At 37.6% G+C, this 15,337-nt stretch overlaps 1 pseudogene; it reads right to left on the reverse strand.

Moving 5' to 3' along the window:
• Positions 1-11,270: 11,270 nt before the first annotated feature.
• LOC140503083 (iron-sulfur clusters transporter ABCB7, mitochondrial pseudogene) lies at positions 11,271-13,327 on the reverse strand (annotated as a pseudogene).
• Between the last annotated feature and the right edge of the window lie 2,010 nt (positions 13,328-15,337).

Raw genomic sequence — 15,337 nt, forward strand, 5'->3', positions numbered from 1 at the left:
GACAAAGACACCTTTTATGCTGCTGTCTTTAGGGTCATCACCAGAAGAAACTTCATCCTTTTTTGGGGAGGTGGTCTAGGATTTTCTTTCTAAATCTTCTTAAAAGCATGTAACCTTTTAATTTAAATTTTTAAATTAAAAAAATTTAAATCTTCTTAAAAGCAATTGAAATCACTATTCATAGTTTCTTAATGTTCCTCTAAAGTTCATTCAAATAGACAACTAAGAGATAGAAATGAAATAAAAGTTGTTTCCAGTTTTAAACTGAAGGTGTCTTTTCTGAAGGGCAAAGTTCTGTTAAATACATGACTATGATTCTATTTTCAATGTAGTCATTGCATTGAATGTGTTCTCGCTGTACAGGGTTAGAATGAATAGATCCCTTGCAGATGCAGGTGATGTCTTCCTTTTTTTTCTATTCCACCTCATTCAGCCACCTTCCTTCCTAGTTAGAGGACAGACATTTAGTCATTCATCTGGGCACTGAAATGGGTAGCAGAACAACTGGAGGAAGGAAGGTTGGAGGTTGGAGGTGTCTGACCAAACAGATGTTGGGCTACTTATGATTGTCATGAAGATATGCACCAACCCAACTGGTTCCATCCAGAAGGAAATGGTAACAGAACTAGTGCCTGAAAGGGGACAAAGGAAAGGACAGCCTCTTCTTATCCATGAATTATTGTTTCCAATTATGGACAATACATTTAAGGAAAGACATTGATAGGGTGAAGAATGTCCAAAAGAGGATGACCAGAATGTGATAAAGAGCCTCAAGTTCGTGGCATATGAAGATCATTTGAAGGAATTTGGGGTACTTTAGTCTGGACAAGTGAAAACCCTCCAGAATAAACTTGGATTTCACACTTTTTATTTTTTCCTACTACCCAAGACCAACTTGACACTTAAGTAAGTCTGCTTTCCTCATTGTTCTACAAATATGCTTTGAGAATCAAGGGATCTGAGCCATAGTCCTAGTTCTGCCAGCTGCGTGATCAAAGGCCATTCACTTAATGTTTCTGAAACTTAGTTTCCCATATCTATAAAATGATTATAAAACTTTCCCTTACCATATAGAATTATTAAGGATTAAGTATAGTCTTTAGCTGTGTGAGTTAGTACACATTCTGGGAAGGAGGAACATGGTGATTTCTTAGAAGTAGAGTTAGCAGCTGCAAATGTTGCAACAACTCGAACAGGTATATATCAGGAAATGGAGGTGACAGAGGATGTGAGGGTATGGTTTAGGTATAGCCTATATTTTCCAGAGAAAATAGTGACTTTCATGAGTAACAGTAAGAGGACCAGTCAATGGAAATTTAGTATCATAGATTTAAAGATGATAGGGACCTTAGAAAGCCAAGCCCCTCATTTGAGATGTGTAGAATTCTGGATGGCATACCAGTCCTGCCTCCCATCCCCTTCCACCTTTTGTCTGCTATCAGTTGTAAATGTCAGCACTAAAGAGGAAAGACTCTAAGGAAACAGAAGAGTTAGAGTAGCATCATGGAAGGGAGGAACAAAGGAAGTAGTTGAAAGAGGAAGAGAAAAAGGGGAAGAACCTACATACTATTGGTGTTTCTATTTTGTTTGTGCAGCAAAATGGCAGGAGAGGATTTACTGCACTCTGAAAAACAAGTGCTCAGCAGAAGATGATGTAATAGAGATCCTTCTTAATATTCACTAAATGGGAGGAGGCAGTGTGGGGTAGTGCACAGAGCATTAAACTTGAAGCTGAGAGATCATGATTTTTGTCCCAGTTCTGCCACTAAGTAACTGTGTGACTATGGTCATAAAATGAGAGGTTAAACAAGATAATTTCTTGTTAAATGAGAAGGTCCTTTTAGTGAAGTCATGGCCCAAATCTAGTATCCTCTTAGTTAAGGGTCAATGTTGGAACAAAATGAGGCACTTGCAAGTCACTGAACATTTGATGAAGGAGGTTTATGTTGACCTAATAGAGCAAGAATATACAACAAAGAGACCATGGCACTTTGCTTCTCTCATCAAGGGCTGCCCTTGTCTCCATTTGGAAACATATCTGGTTAGTCAGTCATCAGGGTCCCAGGCATCCACCAAGTCCAAGAAACATCTACTACAGATGGATAGGACATTTTACCCTCCTAGACCAGGAAGCTTTTAGCAGAGAAGCTGGGGCCAATCAGGTTGCTCACACAGAGGAAGGTGAGTCAAAGTTAGGGAAACTGTCAGGAAACCAATGATTTTTGGTACCTCTTAAGATTTAAAAGTTAGTGAGCTTGCACTGAGGATTCAGGGAGTGAGAATTAGAATTCTTCCTTTGAAGTAGGAAAATTAGATGTATGGGACATACAATAAGAGGGAACCAAAACTCAGCTACCTTAGTCCTGTGTGGAGAAAGGCTAGAGAACTACTGTTTGAAATGCCCCTTCCAGAGCTATCAATGGAAGGCTGAAAAACCCAGGGAAAATTACACTGTATACTCATTGCCTCCAGCATTTTGTACCAAGTGAAATTAGGCTAAGGGATCAAGTATATCAAGTATTCATCCTTTAAGGGGAAAAAAAGAATTCACAAAAGGGTGTATCGTGCAGTATGGGTAGGGTAGTTAACCCCACTGGTTGAAGTGATGTGCAGAGGGGAAAAAGTTCTCACATATAGTTACTGAATAGCCTGAAATTGCCTTCTTTTACCACTAGATATTGGTCTTATATTGGTATGATAAAATGTCATGGAATTTCCACCGCCAACTAAAAATTAATAAATCAGTTCTTGAGAGTGATGCCTATGAAGCTAAAACTTAGGGTCCTGGTGATGAAAAGTGAGACATACATCATACCATGGGTAAAATTTACAATCATAGATCATTTAGTTCAACCTCCATTTCAAGTGACCAGATAGCCTTTGTCTGAAGATGACTTGAAAGTATTCTTGCTTGTCAGATATACAGTAGAGTGGAAAGAATCTGGTAGCAGGAGGAGGAGAACACCCAGGATCTAATATAGAACCTGTCACTTAATGAGACATATCATCCTGAGTTAGCAGCCTCACCTTTTTGAGCCTCAACTTTTTTATTGTGAAAAATATGAATTATACAGCAGTTAATACAGAGAAAATTTTTTATTATTACTAATAATATCTAGTATTTATATAATACTCTAAGATTTGCCAAATATTTTACACGTCTTATCTCACTTGGTCATTACAACAACCTTGTAAGATAGGTGATATTCTTATCCTTATTTTTCAGATGAAAAACTGAGGCCCAGAGAGGTTAAGTGACTTGTCCAGACTCGCAAAGTGAGTGTTTGAGACTTGTTTCTAACTCAGCCATTCCTGACTTCTATCAGTAGCACAGCATTCTTTTATACAGTCGAGATTTATCTAGCTGCCTAAGCATTTTAGCTGATGCTAAAACCAGAATGAATCCACCTTATTGATACAGAAAGCAAAACAACTTATGGGATATTTTCACTTCCCTTCCTTTTTTCTTTCTGTATATAAGTGAGAAACAGGATTTATGATTTAATTTGGTATAGGAAACTCCTCCATCATTTCAGACTGACACCTGCTCTGTCACCTAAATGTCTTAAGGAGTTTCTTGGGTTTGAGCCAGTGAAAACTGGTTTAACTGGAATGACTTAGCTCTATCTCCTTCTCTTTCCCACCAGTCAGGTTCTTGCTGGAATGCTACCATAAGAATTAAATCTCCTACTTCCTTACTCTTCCTTTACACTCCCTTGCTCTGTGTTCCTTATTAGGTAATTTAGAAAATACTGTCATTTTCTATAATTTGCAGGGAAATCTCCCATTAATATCAAAATGATAAATGTTTGAGCCCAGAAAGCTCTGAGTATTCAAATGCAGCATGGATATCTCTCCCCCATGTGCTGTCTATTCTGGGTATGGAGGCAACACATCAACACTGATTCTGTTTGTAGATGTTGTCTTCCTCCCTTTGTGAGTAGCAATAAAGTTTGTTGAAGTGTGGAATGACACTTCGAGACTTGCCTACATCACATTGGGATCTTTGTTGTTGTTGAGTTGTTTCAGTCATGTCTGACTCTTCAAGATCCCATTTGAGGTTTTCTTGTCAAAGATACTGGAGTGGTTTGGTATTTCCTTCTCCAGTTTATTTTACAGATAAGGAAATTGAGGCAAACAGAATTAAGTGACTTGTCTAGGATCACACAGTTAGGAAGTATGTGAAACTAGATTTGAACTCATGAAGAGGAGCTTTTTTGACTCTAGACCCGGTACTCTGTCCAATGTGCCACCTAGTTGCCTACATTATTGGGATTTTAGGCTATATTAAAAGAAGTATAGTGTTTAGATGAAGTGTTCATTCTGCCCTAGTCAGATCATATCTAGAGTAATTTGTTTAGTTTACAGAATTTCAGGGTTGGAAGCAACCTCAGAAGACATCTAGATTATCTTAAATCTTAAATTTAAATTATCTTAAATTATCTGGAAATCTTAAAAGATTTCTCTCTACATAGTATATAACAAGTGGTCATTATCCTCTGCTTGAGTATTTCCAGTGAGAGAACGTCCACTATTCCCATTTCACTTTTTGACAAACCCAGTTGTAAAATCCCCCCTTCCCCTTTACATCTAGCCTAATTTGTTTCTCTGCAACTCTATTAATATTTTCCAGGACCACATAGATCAAGTCTAATCCCTTTCCCTCATGGCAGCCTTTCAAATCCTTTGAATATAGCTATCATTTCCCCCTTAACTCTTCTCTTTTCAGTAAGAAGAAAGGTCAAATTTTTTGTTGGTACATATCAAATCTGAATGCAGATACAATCTGCCATCAACTCTGCCAGTCATAAAAGAAGCAAGTTGTATTATCATACTGTTTGCAATTTCTAAATTCAAACATTCTTTGTGTGGAAAATTAAAAATTCTCCAATATCTGTTATATTACTTAATACTTTTTTATATTAAAAGAATAAAGATTTTTAGCATTGTAAGTTGCATTCAATTGCCTTCAAAGACATCACACCACAATCCATCTACAGTAAATCCAACCAACAGCAGTTCATTCTTGTGTATTCCACGAGTTAGGGCAGAACTCCCTTCAACTTACATTAAGATACCTACTTAGCTCTTGCAGGCAGGGAATGGGAAATTACACCTCATTTCTGGTCACTAATGTGTGATGAAGACCACCAGGAGAATTATATGAAAGCAAATATAAAGAAATGATTCTGATTTCAAAGTACATTATATCTCAATACTTTTCATTTTGTTTAGTATAACAAACTAAGACTGTTTTAAAAACTTGAAACTTTTCAAAGTACTGAAATAACTTGACAATAGTCATAAATATTTTTATGATTTTGTATAATTAAATTTAAATTCTATTTTTTAAAATTGTTTCTTATTTCTAAGAAGTAAAATATTCCTTTGTGATAAACAAATGCATCGTCAGTTTCAAGAGAAATCCAGCTTGAGCACCTGAAACTAGTAAAAACAAAGAAAACAGACACATATTAAGTAATGGAAATACAGAAACTCAAGGTAAAAAGCCCAGATCCAGAAAATACAATTTACTTTATTTATCATCGGTATTCATCATGACTTTTATTGATGAAGAAGAAAGATTATTTGTCTTGTGTGGATGCTTTAACTACAGACAACATGTAACTAAATAAAGTGAAACATTTTGAAAGTATGCACAACATATATTAACAAGACAAAATCATTTATTTATAGGTAAAATTAGATATTTTTAATTAAAAAAAAGACTTTTTGAAAAACCCTTTCTTTCACTTTGGAAGGATTACTTACCTCATGCCAGATTGCTTATAAGATTGCTAAGTGTAAAAGCCTCACTTGATTGGAGACAGGATACTTGATAAGTGATAGGATACTTGCAGCTACTGGTATAATAGAAACTATGCTTGATTAATATAAAACATGGTATACAAAATTAAGTGGTAAAGTTTGAATGGTTCCACCTGCAAACAATATGGTAGGGAGTAGAATTGCCTATATATAAAGAACTTTGGGACTGTTAGAGATGCACTTGACACGCAAAAAGGTATCAAGGAAAATTTATTAAAATGGGGTTCAGAGGAGGGAGGACCTTCTACATTCATTCCTTTGAATGAACGGGCAGTCTCCAGCATTGTCTGCTGAAGACAACATGTTCAGAATAATGGAAGTTTCTTATAGTATTCTGAACTTTAGATCTCCCGGGCCACTGTTGCCTAGCATGTGACTTCATGTTCTCCTCTCTGATAGGCCTTCCCTCAAATAGCTCAATGAGTCTGCGCAGAAGTTTTTGACCTTCACCTGACCATACTAGGTCACAAGCCAGACTGCCTAAAACTGTGGAAACAACTTCCTTGTTTCCCACAGGACCAATTGCGTTGAGATCAATTAATTTGGGAAACTAAAGTCTTCCCATTTTCTTATGTTAATTGGTGAAGCAACATACATTGTTAAAGATGTTCATTAGATTACATATATATACATATACATATATACATATAGATAGAGAGAGAGAAAGATAGGTAGATAGCTAGGTGAGATTTGTTCATTTGGAATGCCACTGGTGACAATCAAAAGAACATTTCAATATATTTTCATGAAATTGATATGATGTTGGAGAACTATATTGGACTTTTACTGAACGTTCAGTTTGAGGTCAGTAATAAAAACTGCTGCCAAATAACCTCAAGAGAAAATGTCAGCACCTAGGGCTAAATGAAAAGTGAAAACTAGTCTTTTGGCCTCAGAGTACACAAATTTCCCAACTTTTACCTCAAGCCTGGTATAGTCAGTCCCATATGAAAAGCGTATTTCAGTCTAAGTACATGATTTTAAAACATCCGTTTATCAGAAAGTCCAAATATGATCCAAATCTATACTTGCCTCATACCTCCTTATGCTGAAAAAATTCCTTTTCTCTCTTTTGAGGGTCACACTTCTTCCCAAATTTCAATCTCTTTCCAACATAGCACAAGACAAGGATTGATATTACTCTCCAATTTTCATTTTTATCAAAAGAAATTAAATAATAACAATGAAACAATGAGTGAACTGTGAAGTAGCAAAAACACTTCTTCAGTTTGCTGTCTTAGGAAGATTCTGAAGATCACCTGGCAGGATAAGGTACCAGACACTGAGTTCCTTGCTTGAATTAAAGTGCCAAGCATTCAAACTATGCTTCAGAGAGTGCAACTTTGATGGACTGGCTATGTTATTCGAATGCAAAATGTATGCTTGCCAAAAAGACTATTTTATGGAGAACTCACATGGGGCAGATGATCACATGGTGGTCAGAAGAAGTGATACAAGGACACTCTCAAGAACTTTGAATTTCATTGTGCAACATGGGAGACACTGGCACAGGACCCCTCAGTATGGTGTGCCCACATCAGAAAAGGTGCTGTACTCTATGAGCAAAGCAGAATTGAGACAGCACAAAGGAAACATAGGACACACAAATCTGGAGTATCCACCCCAAATATTCACATGAAATATCTGTGCCCAATCTATGGTAGAGCATTCCAAGCTGGTATTGGTCTGATCAGCCATGGTTGGACACACTGAAACTTCACTTTTCCATGGTGATGTCATTTTGGTCCTCTTCGAGAATGAAGGACAACTATTAACCAACCAACAACAAAAGCAGAATCGGCAACTCCTCCTCTTCTCCCCCTCCTCTTGGGCACAGTGGATAGAGGACCAGGCCTGAAGTCAGAAAAATTCATCTTCCTGAGTTCAGATCTGGCCACAGACACTTACTAGCTGTGTGATCTTGAATAAGTCACTTAACTCTGTTTGTTTCAGTTCCTTATCTGTAAAGTGAGGTAGAGAAGGAAATGATAAATCAGATTCCAGTATCTGCTCAATGGGGTCCACAAAGAGCTGGACATGACTGAAACAACTGAACAATCTCCTCCTCTTTCTCCTTCTCCTTCCTGTCTTCCTCTTCCTTCTCCTCTCCATAAGGGAAGAAAGAGAATTCAAATGAATTACACAAATAAAAGAGTGAGAGTAATCTTTTACCAAGAATGGTGATGTGGGGGAAAAGCGTTAGGGGCTAAGTGCATATATTTGTCTTGCCAGTTTCCATTCTCAGCTCTTAGCAGTGCTCAAAGCTTTGATTGTCACCATTTCGCAACAGCAAAGGCTAAGGAGAAAGGATGCCCCCTGCCAGCCTATGCCCTTCTGACACCCTCAACCTAGTTCCACACTTCTGTGTGTCTCTCTAGACTAATTCTCTTCTGACTTTTGCTTTCCAGGAATTTCACAGATAAGTTTTAAAATATGGCAAAACTGGGAGATTCTGGAAAAGAGTATGTACTCTTAGTTAAGGGGGAACTTCCATTTGTTAATAACACTTCCTTCTTCCCTTTTTGTGACTTTAATATTGGGGGAATACTTGATAACCTTCCTTTGCAAAAGGAAGAATCTGGAGAAAAAGTGCAGTCGTAAATTATTCAAATCTTCCTTTTTTCATTGCAGACGCTAGCAATGTGAGACCTTTGTACAAGTAGGGATGCTCATCTTCTCAGGTGTTCTGCTACTGAGTCTTGTCATTTCAATTCCATGCACTAAATATATAGTGTGAGCATTTAGTCCTTTGTGGTTCCATAGAAACTAGGAAGAACATTAAAATTTTAATGATGATAAGAGCAGGTAGGCCAAGTCAATTATGATAATCTTCATATTTTCCTCTCTAAAGCAAAGAAGATGCAATAGGACTGATTTCTAAGCTACTAAAATATGGGAGATGAGGGACCCAGAAGGATCTGATCCCATCTGTGCAAAGGGAAGGAGCTGGAGTAGTTTAAAGTTTGAGCACCACCTGGTGGCTTCCACAAATATTGCACTCCAAGTATCTGGGAGTCATGTGACATGGCCTTCCACCTATGTGTCTCCCCTTTTGCTTCATGGGTACTCCCTATGGAGGAGAAAATCTGTAACTATATACTACAGATCTAGTAAATGAATAATTTGAATAACATTGTAAAACAAAGGAAAATGATTAAACTCCTTATGAGTTAGGGAACTGGGTGGATTTTGAAGGCAGCACAGAACCACAGCACCTTGTTCCTGAATGGTTCAAAAGAGAAATAAGAATAAGAAGGGCAGAATTTATGACTGGCACAGCAAAAATAATTAGCAGAATAAAAAAATTCTAGAGGGTGGGAAATAATGAGCCCCAAACAACGTAAGAGTTCAGGATGAAGCCTGAGGTGACACACCCTGAAAATCTGATCCTAATCATAATGGAGAAAAACCCATCCTTGGAAAGAAAACCAGACCTAAAGGATTATTTGCTTTTCAAACACTAGACAACAACAATAAAAACAAACAAAGCAAGAAGGGTAAACAAATACATCAACCAAGGCCAACAGTAACGAAATAACAGTAGATAGACATTAAGATTTTTCCTTCTAAACATACACAAGGAGACAAGCGTGAAAGCAAAAGTCAAATAGCAGTTATCTATTTGAGAGAGGCCCAAAACATCATGGAGGGAAAATCTCACAACAGCCACCTTTAGATGAATCAATGTTTTTTTTTTAAGTAAATAACAAAATAAGAAGGAGAATGACAGGGGAGGAAAAAGGTAGAGCGGGTTATGTGATACTGTAATCTAGTACTATAATGGATAATAGTGAAGGGAAAATAAGTCCTTCATTTTTTCTGGAATTGAACCTAGGAGAGAATGGGTGAGGAGGCAAAGAGAAGGATTAAAAAATGGTGAAAGAAAGAGGGCTATCTTGTTTCATGGTAGGAAAAGACAATACTTTTATGAGAGAAGAATAATATTCTATATAAAAAGATGGGAGCATTATAATAGTTATTAACTGTAGGGATTTGGAACTTAGAGAAACAATTCATCCCTCCTCAGGAGAATGGCAAGTACCTGGAGGTGAGTGGAGTCCAGAAGCCTGAGAGAGCGTGGATCCAGGGAAAACATTTGGAGGCAAATGTGAAAAAATGGCCAGTGGGAGGGAAAGTTTACATAACGAGGGACATAATCTACCATGAGACAATTTCCTAACAATTGCAGGAATTGTAATTTTTAAGAGTGAGGCAAAACAGAATAAAGGGGGCCAGAAGACAAGACAGCTGTATAAGGCAATAACAAAACTGTTTTGAAGAGGGAAACCATAACACCTTGAATATTTTAATTCCATAAGCAATACAGAAGACAAAGAAGAACTAAAGAAGTACAATAAGTTCAGAATGCCAGTTTCAATGCTTTCCTGTTTGTTAGTGTGTCTCTCTGAAATTCTTTCTTTTTTCTCCTGTGGGTCTTAAAAAATGCTTCATTAATCCTCTTTCCCTCCCATAAACTCCATCTCAAGTTAAAAAAAAAGCCACAACCTTCTGATAGGGTAATAGGACCTAGACCCCCAAAAGGAAAAGATCGTGTCTTTGAAAGCAAACCAGTTCCTGAATTTTCCCACATATTTCAGCAGTCCAGATCACTGGCATCTTGCCCAAGGTTATCTGACTCATCCCAGCCCACCTAGATCTTAGAAAACTTATAGTCCTTATAGAAAACTTATAGAAAACCTATAGTCCTATAGAAAACTTATAGAAAACTATAGTCCTTCACAGTGGCTCTAGACCCACCCCAAACCACTTACCTCTTTCACTATTACACCTGGTACACCCCAGGCTCCTAAATACTATCCAGATCTTTTCTCTGTCTCTTTTTTTGTATATAAGTATCAGTCCTACCTCCAGGAATCCAGCCTGCTCTATTGGTGTAACAATAAATCTTGCTACCTTGACTGAAAGATTTGATTGCTTAAATTCTTTCCATGTGAACCTCCTGTACCCTGATATTTTTGGGTTCCCAGCAACCCCAAACCACATCACTTCTTTGTGACAACTAAGTATAGTCAAAGTAAAGAATTCCACATACTGACCACATATATATGAATCTCTCTCTCTCTCTCTCTCTCTCTCTCTCTCTCTCTCTCTCTCTCTCTCTCTCTCTCTCTCTCCCTCTCTCTTTCTCTCCCCCTCTTCATCTCCCTCTCCCTCTATCTCCGTCTCTGTCTCCGTTTCCTTTTCTGTCTCTCTCTATCTCTGTCTCCGTCTCTCTGTCTTTCTCTCTCTCTCATTTCCTCCCTCTGTACCTTGGCCTTATCACTCATATCTAAGGAGGTGGGTACCATGCCTTATCATCAAATTGTAGTTGATTATCACACTAATCAGAGAGCTGAAGTATTTCAAAACTTTTTTTCGATGCAAATGTGTCCAAGTTTTCGTTTGTTTTTTAAAGACATAATTAAAATGCCTTCAGGAGTTTAGCAGGAGCAGTTTCCACAGCCTTTAGCACTGTTGATAATTTCTTCCTTTCTTTCTCTTTGGATGTCAGTTTTCTCCTCGCTCCCCACCTAAGAATATTATTTGACATAGGGTTGCTTTGGGCATGCCACAGATCTGCAGAGATGCTCCCTGTGTCAGTGAGGAGATTACTGTGGGTTCCTCTCTCAGCTATTTTACCCTCATCCAGGACAATGATTTCATCCGCATCAATCACTGTTGATAATCTGTGTGCAATGAAAGTAGATGTTCTGTGCTTCACCATATCCCTCATGGCACGGAGGATATTCCCTTCAGTAAATGAGTCTAATGATGATGTAGCTTCATCATAGAGAATGATAGGGGAATTCTTCAAGATGGCTCTGGCGATAGCTACTTGCTGTTTTTCTCCACCAGAAAGCTTGAGCCCTCATTCCCCAATTTGTGCGTTATACCCATGGGTCCGAGGAATGACTTCATGGATTCCAGTCAATTTTGCTACTGGGTAAATCTCCTTGGCGGAAGCATACATGTTTCCATACAAGAGATTGTAATAGATGGTGTTATGGAAGAAAACAACATCCTGAGTCACCGCTCCCACAGATTTCCTTAGGCTCTCCAGGCTGACATCTTGGATATTCTGACCAGCAATATAGATGTTACCATTCTGGGGCTCAAAAGTACGAAATAGCAGTCTCACTATTGTGCTTCTCCCTGAACCACTGCCTCCCACAATAACGACTTTTTTTCCTTCAGGGATTTCAAATGATACTCCATCCAAGACTTTTTGACCAGCAATGTATTCAAAATGTACATTATCAAAAGCTACAGAAGCTGTCTGAAGTGCAATCTGAAGGGGAAATGCGATCTCTTTGTCTTTAATTTGTGTGTCTACCTTGAGTAGTATAAACAGTGTTCGTAACAATGAGTGCTTGTCTAGTCTCCCGGTACACAGTTCTCAGAAAGTTCAGAGGCAGTGAAAGCTGATATCATGACTAGATCTTGTTCACCATGACTAGATCTCCAACAGTAAGGGCCGCTGCCATAACTCCATGACTGGCAAGAACCATTGTTGTTGTTAGGCCAGCACTGAAAATAGCATTTTGTCCAAAGTTGAGCATAGCCAGGGTAGAAGTACTCTTCAGGGAGATCACCTCATAAGACTTTAAGAATCCATCATATCTCTGTGTTTTATACTTTTTGTTATTAAAATACTTCACAGTTTCATAGTTCAGCACTGAACCTATGGCAGCATTACCTGCATCATTATCTGCCTTGTTCATTTCTATTCTAAATTTAGTTCTCCAGCTGGTGACTGCAACTGCGGTAAGCTGCCTATGCACTCAGCGTTCCCCAGGTGACAAGTGCAAACTGGGCACCACATTTGTAGTACAAAATCCAACTGACAAGGGTCACTCCAAACATGATGGGAAGAAGATTAAATAATAAAGTGATGAGGACAAAACTGATTCCTCTTGTTCCCCTGCCAATTGCCTTTGACAGAGCTCGGGTCTGTCTGCTCAGGTGGAAACTCAGATCCAACTTGTGAAGGTGAAGAAAGACATGACTGACTATCCTTCGGATGGAATTTTGGGCCACTTTACCAAACACTGCATTTCCAATTTCATTAAAAAGGGCACACCATAGCCAATCAGAACTGCTGTTGCCATGGTTGTAACTGTATTTGGTGCATCACTCAAGTTTAACATATCTCCTGACATCTGGTTGAGGTTGTCGACTGCATATTTAAACATGAAGGGTACTACGATATTCATGGCATTAGCACTTGCTAATAAGCCCAAAGAAATGGCAACTCATTCCTAGATCAGGTCTATCCTCCGGCCATACACAGGAAAGCATTACTTTGAAGACTTTGTGGGTATTGACATCTTTTAGCCCTTCTTTTGGATCTGTGTGAAGTCCTCCTCCTGCATGATTGTGCCAACATGTTCTCTTTTCTATCGAGGGCCATGCCTGGCAAGCCTTTGTAAACTCAGATAAGTTTCTTGAATGATATGTACCAAACGATTCCATGAAATTTGTCTGACTGTTTCTGAAATCCGACAGGCTTGGCGGCTCCCCAAGTCTCTGGCTGAGTCACCTAGCTTCCATGACCGGGTCATGCAGGAGCCAATGCCAAGGACCAAGCCCGGGGCAGGATCAAAAAGGCCTAAAGCCATGGCCAAGGAGCCCCTCACCAGGCATGCCATCTTGAGCGGTCCCCAAAACTTTTTTTATTGTTAAAAATTATAAGTTTTTCGGGTTCTACTTACTTTACTATAAATAAGTTCATAAAACTCTTCCCAGGCTGAGAATTCTTTGTTTTGGCTGTTTCTTACAGCACAGTGATATTTCACTCTCTTCATGTGCTGTAATTTGCTTAGCCATTCCACAGCTGAGGAGCACCCCTTTATTTTTCACTTTTTTCTATAGCAAAAAATACTACCACAAATATTTTTGTATATTGTAGCCCAATACAGGGCACATAGTAAGTTCCAAATAAATGTTTATTCTGTCCCCATCCCCTTTTCTTTCCTCCTCTTTTCTCATCATCCACACTTGGAAATCGCTTTCCAGAAAGGCCAAACTATTTCACAATTCCACCAACAACTCATTAACATGCCTGTCCTCCCACATAACAGTTATCATTTTCCTGGGTTTTTCTTTTGGCTGTTTTTGTTAATCTGTTGAGTGTGAGATAGAAACCCAAAGTCATTCTAATTTGTCTTTTTAACTTATTAATAATAATAGCTAGCGTTTATATGGTGCTTCAAAGTTTTCATAGTAATCTATATAGATTAACTCACTTGATCCTCACAACAGTTTTGGGAGGCTGATGACATATATTATTGTCCCTGTGGATGAGGAAACTTTATTCCGATTCACACAGCTAGTAATTGTCTATATCGTATCATATTATATTATGTACCCAATCTGTTCTGCTGATTGACTTCAATTTTTTTAAGCCAGTATCAAATAATTTTGGTGATTGATACTTTCTAGTATAGTTTGACAATTCTAAGCTCTCTGCTATCATCCCCCCTATTTTTCATTATTTCCCTACAGATTCTCAATCTTTTGTTCCTCAGTATGGATTTTATTATTTTTTTCTAGTTCTAGAAAGTAATTTGATTGTTATGGTTCCAAACCAATAAATTAATTTAGGTAATATAATTTTTATTATATTAGCATAGACTCGGAAATGAAATTAATACTTCTCAAATTAGTTGTCTGGCTCTATTTCTGTGTTTTCTATTTGCACTTGCATAACTCTTATGCATCTGAATAAGTGGATCACACAAATTTTTGCAATGTGTTTTTTTTAAAAACCGAATTTATCTCTTCTTGCTGGGCATTGGTCTTAATATATAGAAAAGCTGATGGTTTATGTGGTTTAATTCTATATCCTGACACTTTTCTAAAGTTTCAGTTTTTTCAACTAATTTTAAATTTTTAGGCTTCTAAAGATAGACCATCATACCATTTGGAAAAAAAAAGATTTATTCCTTCTTTGCCTATACTTATTCCTTCAATTGCTTTTTCTTGTTATACTTCTATAGCTAGCAGTCCTAGTACTGTAGCAAATAATGGTGGTGACAGTGGAATCTTTCTTTATCTTTGATCTTATTGGAAAGGTCTCTAGCAATGATTCATTATATCTAATGCTGGCTCTTGGTTTTAGATAGAAACTACTTATATTAAGAAAGGGCCACTTATTTCAGTAATTTTTATGAAAAAAACAAATGAGCGTTGTATTTGTCAAAAGCTTTTTGTGCGTCTATTGCTGTAAATATATTATTTTGTCATTCTTGTTACTTAATGTTTTATTACTATTTACAATTGAGTTTATATTGGACTACCCCCTACATTCTTACCTAAATGAAACTGATCATAGGTATAATTTTTAAAATAATTTTTTGTTTAATTGATTAATCTATTTAACAGTTGCAGCCCTTTTGCTAACATTGTATGTAATATTTTGTTCATTAGGGATGCTGGTCTATACTATATACTATAGCATACTATACTGTACCAAGTGTAGTTGGACTATACTACATATATGTATATA

The sequence above is a fragment of the Notamacropus eugenii genome, chromosome 5, assembly GCF_028372415.1.
Source record: "Notamacropus eugenii isolate mMacEug1 chromosome 5, mMacEug1.pri_v2, whole genome shotgun sequence".
Taxonomy (NCBI): Eukaryota; Metazoa; Chordata; class Mammalia; order Diprotodontia; family Macropodidae; genus Notamacropus; species Notamacropus eugenii.